We start from the raw sequence: 7,074 nt of genomic DNA on the forward strand, positions 1-7,074 counted from the left end.
CTTAAGGCCTGCTGGCTAGTAATGGAGCAGGGGCTGTAGACAAAGCATTTGCAAGGCTACTCCTACAAGTGTCAGCTTCTATCGAATGCCTCTTCATGAATGGTGCCATCACTATCACCAGCACTCATTATCCCCAGCACTATCTGCACTTACTTTTTTATTTGTAGGCCCTCACGAAGAACATCTTAAAGTTATTTCTGTTGCCACTATGGCCACCATAAGATAAAAGTTTTGCAGTGGCCCAATTTTGAAATATGTGGAAATAGTTGGTCATCTTAGCTTTGCAGGGACTTGTTACAGGGGCTAGTCAGCACCAATCCTAGGCACCTGAGAAGGGGGGAATTGAAGGGGGAGGGAAGATCCTAACCCAGGTGTCCATCAGTGAGCATTTGTTAAACATCTGTGTACCAGGCATGGTGCCCAGGGCTAGGGATACAGAGAAAGGCAAAAGACAGTCCCTTGTCCTCGGGGAGCTCACAGTCTAATGGGGGAAGCGGCAAGCAAGCTCTATGTATATGGAGTTGTGCAGGATAAATAGGAAATAATTAACAGGGATTTGGAAAGACTTCTTGTAGAGGGAAACGAGGCTGGGACAAAAGAGAGGCCAGGAGAGTGGAGGAGGATGAGCATTCCTGGCATGGGAGACAGCCAGGAGCTGAGGAATGAAGTGTCTTGTTGATGAAGGAGGCCAGTGTCACTGGATTGAATAGTATGTGGAAGGTTGTGCTGTGTAACAACACTGGAGAGGTGAGTAGGGTGGGCTGGTGGATTTTGTATTTCATCCTGGAGGTAACAGAGAGTCACCAGTTCCAGTGTATAGTATGGAGGTGACAGGGTCAGACATGTGCTTCAGGAAAATCACTTTGGGGGCCAAATGGAGGCGAGGTTGGAGTTGGGAGACTTGAGAGAGGCTGACCCACCACAAGGGGCTACTGTAATAATCCAGGTGAGAGATGATGAGAACCTGCGCCAGAATAGTGACAAGGTAAAAAGAGAAGTGGGATTTGTTCAGGAGATTATGTAAAGGGGAAAACAACAGGCTTTGGCAACAGCGTGGATACGAGACCCGAGAGAGAGTGAGGACTCTGGGATGACTGGGTGGTGAGCAGGTTTGGAAGGATGGTGGTGTTCTCCACAATAACAGAGACGCGTGTAAAAGGTGCATTGTAGGGATGTGACTTGGAGAGGGTTGTTTATATTGGGGGGCGGGACTTCATTGGCTCTCAGAGCCTGAAAAGCTTTTCCCAAGCTTCCTCCCCACTGCATGAGGATTTCTCCTCTCCTTTGGCCCTTTTGGAGGGATTGAAAGAGGACCGATGGATCCACATGTTGAGCAGACCCTAGAATTGTAGAGCTGGAAGAGGTCTTAGCAATCACCGAGTCTAATTTTACTCAAGGTAGGGACTGAAAATTGGTGGCGAGCAAGGACTCCTAGGGTTTTATTTGGATTCTCAATCCAGTATTAGTTCCTCTATTTTGGAACTGGCCACGCCTTGATCCTGCTTTCCAGCAGCCTTGAGGAACCCTGAGCTGGAGGGGTTTGGAGGGATGATGGAGGAGACTGAGAACAGGGGCTTTTAAGTAAGTGATCAGTCAACTAACTGACATTTTGCACATTGTCTCCCTCATTAGACTATGACTTCCTTGAGAGCTGGAAACATCCCCATTTGTATCCCCAGCCTTAGCACAGTGCTTGCCACATAGTAGTGAGAAAATTGAGGGGATTAGGACAGCAAGTAGTTAATAGCAAGAACTGAGTGAACCCCATTGACTCTTATCTTGTGACTCAGTTCTAGAACTAGCTCAGTTCCCTTTCTATTCAATTATGGATCTAGTCCAAATTATTTCTTGTGAGAAAACCTTATTTAACTGTGGGGATTGTATTGTTTGAACCTAGCCCTGCATGGCTGGGAAACTGGGCAACATCTACCTGCTGCTTTGAGACCCTTAACCAAGGACCTACATTATACTGATCACAAACCCAGTCAGTTTCAAAGATTGATGCAAAGAGTTTTCTCACAATTGCATGTTTCAAGCCATGCATATGTCTTATTTAAAAACTGGCCCTGTATTGATCAATCAGTTATTGTTTCCATGTTCCTTTCATTGTGTACAGACAAATGGAGGGAGTGGGTAATCTCCTTTTCTAATTTTAAGGTATTGAACCTGCTTACTCTTCCCTTCCCAACTTGGAAAGTTCCTAATCTGTCATCCGATTAGAAGTCAAATGATCTAATGTTGTATTATTTCCTTTTAATTAATTGATCTTATTTGATTATTTTTAATGTATAAAAGTCTGTCTCCTCCTGTATTTGGGGTCCAGGCCTGGGGTTAGGAGGTCTGGTCACAGTGTGTGGGACAATTGGCATGCTTTGCTTAATAAAGTGATATGCTTGGAAAATTGAATCTTTGTTTTCTCAGGCATTTCATCCTTTACCCACCGCAGTGGGTACATAGACACCTAGTAAATGCTTATTTACTGACTCCCTGGTCAGGGAACTAATTGAACCTGGGACCATCCTGTGGAGGGAGTGGTAGGATGCAGAACAAATGTTGAGTCTCAATTTATAGATCCTGGGTCTCAATCTCAGGTTTGCTATTTACTAAGCCGTGTAGTGTTGGGCAAGTAATTTAATTTGAGCCTTGGTTTCTTTTTTCTGTAAAATGGGGAGGTGTACCAGATGACCTCTAAAGTCCCCTCCAGCTCTAAATGTATGGATTATAAAGAAGGAAAACACCATTAAATGCCTAATAAATGTTTGTTGGTTGACTTGCCATCCCTTGCCCTCTAGAGGCTCGTAGTCTAGTGGAGAGACATGTATGTGAAAAGAAAATTATAACAATCCCAATCTAAATAATAGTAGATTGCCAGTGCCCATTATTAGGACCCAGCAAGGACAGCTGAATCACTCAGTAGTAGAGGAACTGAGAAGAGGAAGGTTCTGAGTAGATTGTGTGATTAGTCAGTATTCTGGAGCAGGTGGAGTAGGCCTTAAAGCACAGGTGGGATTTGAGCTGAAAAGACACGGGATGATCAGGAGGGCAGCAGGTTAGCCATTCTGGACATGGAAGTCGCAAGGGCTATGTGGCAGGGGAGTTTGTTGTTCTAACTAGTCATGCCTATGCTTCACCTCACACCTAGTCATCTTGTCATTGTCCCTCACGTCTTATATGCCCTCATTCCTCCCTCCTTTTCCAGCTTTGGAACTATAATCAAATCAATGCTTCCATCACTACTGGAGGGGATGTGTCAGTCTATTCTCCTATGGCTAAATTCATCATCTTGTGACTTCCCAAAATAAAGTATTCCTTTCTGGCCATCAGTCCTCCATATATATCATCTCCTCCTTTTAGAATATAAGCTCCTTGAGGGAAGGGCTGTCTCACTTTTGTATCTGTATCCACAGCATATAATAAGTGTTTAATAAATACTTCTTCATTCATTTACTCATTCATTCTTAATTAACATGTCACATTTCTGTAATACTTTAAGATTTACAAAACGTTTTCATGACAATTCTATCTGTAGTATAAAGATTATGGTTTCCTTTTTATAAATGAGGAAACAGTGTAAGAGAAGTGATATAACCCCTTCATCTCCAGTCATTAACACTACCTGGACAACTAAGGCAGCCTGATATAGTAGAGAGGACATTGTACTAGAAAGCAAGAGACTTGGGTTTTGCCACTCTCACTTGCTGTGTGGCTGGACAAGTCATATATCTCTTTTCTGGACCTCCCTTCCCTTCTTTGAAAAACAAGCGAGTTGAGATGGCTCAGGGCTCTTCAAGCCTTGTAAAATGTCCTAGAGAAGGGTTGGAGGTGGGGAGGGAAGAGAGAGACTCCCTGGTTTTGGTATTGTCTGGAGAGTAATGGTGGTGGGAACCAGGGAGAGATGTGAATGTGGGTATGATGAGCTATTAAAAAGAGCAGATTGCTGGAGCCCACACAACCCTCTGAGGCAGCTCCTAGCCCTGAGCAACTTTGAAATCTAGGCCCAGGCCCAAAACGCTGGGTTTGGGTGTGTGAGAAGAAGACTCATTTGACTCCTTGCAGTTATGAAGCTCACACTTCTCCCATGTGACAAAGTTGTTTCTGTTGCTTTGCAGCTGCCATAGGTGAAGGCCTCACAAGAGACAGCAGTTGAATTGTAGAAGAATCGGATTTTTATCTCTTGGGGCTTGTCCTTGCACTGACCCATTTTCTTTTTGCTTTTTGGAGGGGGAAGGCTGGACAGTTGGGGTTAAATGACTTGCCCAAGGTCACACAGCTAGGAAGTGTTAAGTGTCTGAGGCCAGATTTGAACTCAGGTCCTCCTGACTCCAGGGCTGGTGCTCTAGTAACTGCACCACCTAGCCGCCCCACACTGATCCATTTTCAAAGGCCACTTGCAGTAGTCGGGGATACCATGGGGGAGGGGATAGAGTTGGGGGCAAGGCAATACTAATCATTACATCTTACCTTACTATGTATGATAATACAATTTACAAAGCACCTCCCAGCAAAGGGAGACAGTTTGGACATTTTTATGACCTATATGTGGCACAAAAGCAGTTGGGTTTTGTTACATGATGAAGGTAAGAATGTTATCATCTCTGCCTAGGAGGTGGAGAAGTTTTCTTTGTAGTCTAGGAACACTTTACCTGGCTTTTATTAACTCAGGGTGGTGGCTATGATTAAAAAGCTGTGAGGCTATCCTTATATTATTAATTCAGCACTTAGCACAGTGCCAACATAGCAGGCACTTTAAATGTTTATTGATTAATTGATATTAGAGAGAGATTCTAGTCACTCTGTCTTAGCATAGCATCTGGACAGCACATGGCCCTGAAGAGAAGAGGTCCAGAAGCTGGTAGCAGGAATACGAGACCATGTGCCCAGGATCTACCAGCAAACATCATTGTATCAGCTATGAGCAATGGAGCAACACGCTCGATTGAGATGCCACATTCATTAGGGACCACAGTGCCAGCCATATAGCGACATTACCAGAAGATTTTAATGGTTCTGCAGTGTCAGAGGTATGAATTACCCCCTTCAACCCTGGTCATATGCATTTCATAAATGTGTGTCCCTCACCTGTGATCCTTAGACATCCTCATTCTCTTTAGTAAAGGTGTTTCTATTTGTGGGAGAGTCTGACCCATGTTTAATTGGGAGAATGTTGTATTGGGATTTTACTCATGTCATTTCATTAAATCCCTTTACTAGTCATGTCCTTTGGCTGAATAGAGAAAAAGGTAAACACATTGGTGGGGGCTCATGATAGATGAAAACCCATAGAGCACTTTGAAAATTGTTAGCTATACTGGGGGCCCCATTTGTGAGGTGGGGTACTTCAGGTGCTACATTAACAACAACTCTGTTTGGAAGGGTGATATTAATGTTATTATGCCCATTTTACTGAAGAGACAGGTTGTCTCAGTGGAAGAGATGTTATCTTGGGCTACAGCTTAGTAGTGGCCTCATGGTAATGAGATGTTCAGATTTTAGGCTCATGTTGGTCTTCTTTGAGTTGAGAAGTGCTTTTCTATACTTAAGGAGTGAGGAGAGCAGCTCTTCAAATGGAAATTCCTACATAGGGGTTACAGCTTTGTGTGGAGTGAAGAACACTGGGCTGGAATCAGGAGATCCAGGCTTTAGCATAAACTCCACTGATGACTTCCTGAGTGACTTTCACTTTCACCAGATTTTAATAATATAGAAAATGAGAATTTTGATAGATAGATAGATAGATAGATAGATAGATAGATAGATAGATAGATAGATAGGTAGATAGGTAGATAGATAGGTAGATGGCTTCCAGGGTCACTTCCAGTTCTGAAGTTTATATTCTATGGTCCCTTCTAATTCAAACATTCTATACTCTAAAAATGCTAGCACTTTGTTATCTTATTTCATCTTAATTAATTAATTATCTTATTCTTATTTTTCTAGTCCCTTCTTGCCCTCTTTACCCTCCAGGGCTAGATAAGGTATGCCATCAGTTAATGGCATAAGAGGAAGCACAAGAAGGAATCTTGGTTGTCTTGACCTCAACAAGGGGATCAGGAGTGGAGGACATTTCTAGCCTCCCCGACTCATTTCCCTACTCACCTGTTCAAACCAAGCAGATGGGTCACTGAGCACAAAGAATGAGAGGAGGCTGATGAGCTTCATAGTGCTTTGAGCAGAAATTGAATGTAATTGAGCCCAGTGTGTGTACCTTTCCCCCTATAGTTTCTTCTCCACCCTCACCAGACCACTGCTGGGGCACTGATGTGTGAGCAGGAAGAGAATGTGTCTAAGAGGGCAGGACCTAGAGTTCTAGCACAAAGTCCATGCCTCCAGCTTCCTGTCCTATTGGAAAGTGCTGCTGGGAGCGAGTGGGGGTTCCATGTCCAGGAAGCTCTGAAGATTCACACACCAGTTGCCATTGGCTTGGGGACCATCTAAAATCCCTCCCTGAGGCTAAAGCCTTTGTCATGGATGATTCAGCAGTTACTTGTGTCCCTTTTGCACTCTTAGTCATAAATGCTGCCCACATTTTCAAGGCTTGGGGAGGGCGCACTAGAAGAATGAGTGGAATTCAGTAATGGAGTGTTAGAATGGAAGAACTGGAAGGGAGTTTAGGGCATAGACTGTCAGAGTCAAAAGGAACCTTAGAATGTCAAAATATAGACCAATGATGACAGGTTCGTTCAACTCTTTCATTTTACAGTTGGAGAAACAATCTCAGAGAAAAGATATGACTTGCTTCTCTGATAAAGGCCTCATTTCTCAACTATATAGAGAACTGACTTAAATCAGTAAGAAAATGAGTCATTCCCCAATTGATAAAATGGTCAAAGGATATGAACAGGCAGTTTTCAGATGAAGAAATCAAAGTTATCTATAGTCATATGAAGAACTGCTCCTCTAAATCACTATTGACAACTCTGAGCTACCACCCCATACCTATCAAATTGGCTAATATGACAGAAAAGGAAAATGATAAATGTTGGAGGGGATGTGAAAAAAATACACTAATACACTGTTGTGTCAAACCATTCTGGAATGATCCAGCCATTCTGGAGAGCAATCTGGAATTATGCC

The sequence above is a fragment of the Petaurus breviceps genome, unplaced genomic scaffold (assembly GCF_028583685.1).
Source record: "Petaurus breviceps papuanus isolate PSGF00001 unplaced genomic scaffold, PetGlider_PUasm1.0 90845, whole genome shotgun sequence".
NCBI classification, from domain to species: Eukaryota; Metazoa; Chordata; class Mammalia; order Diprotodontia; family Petauridae; genus Petaurus; species Petaurus breviceps.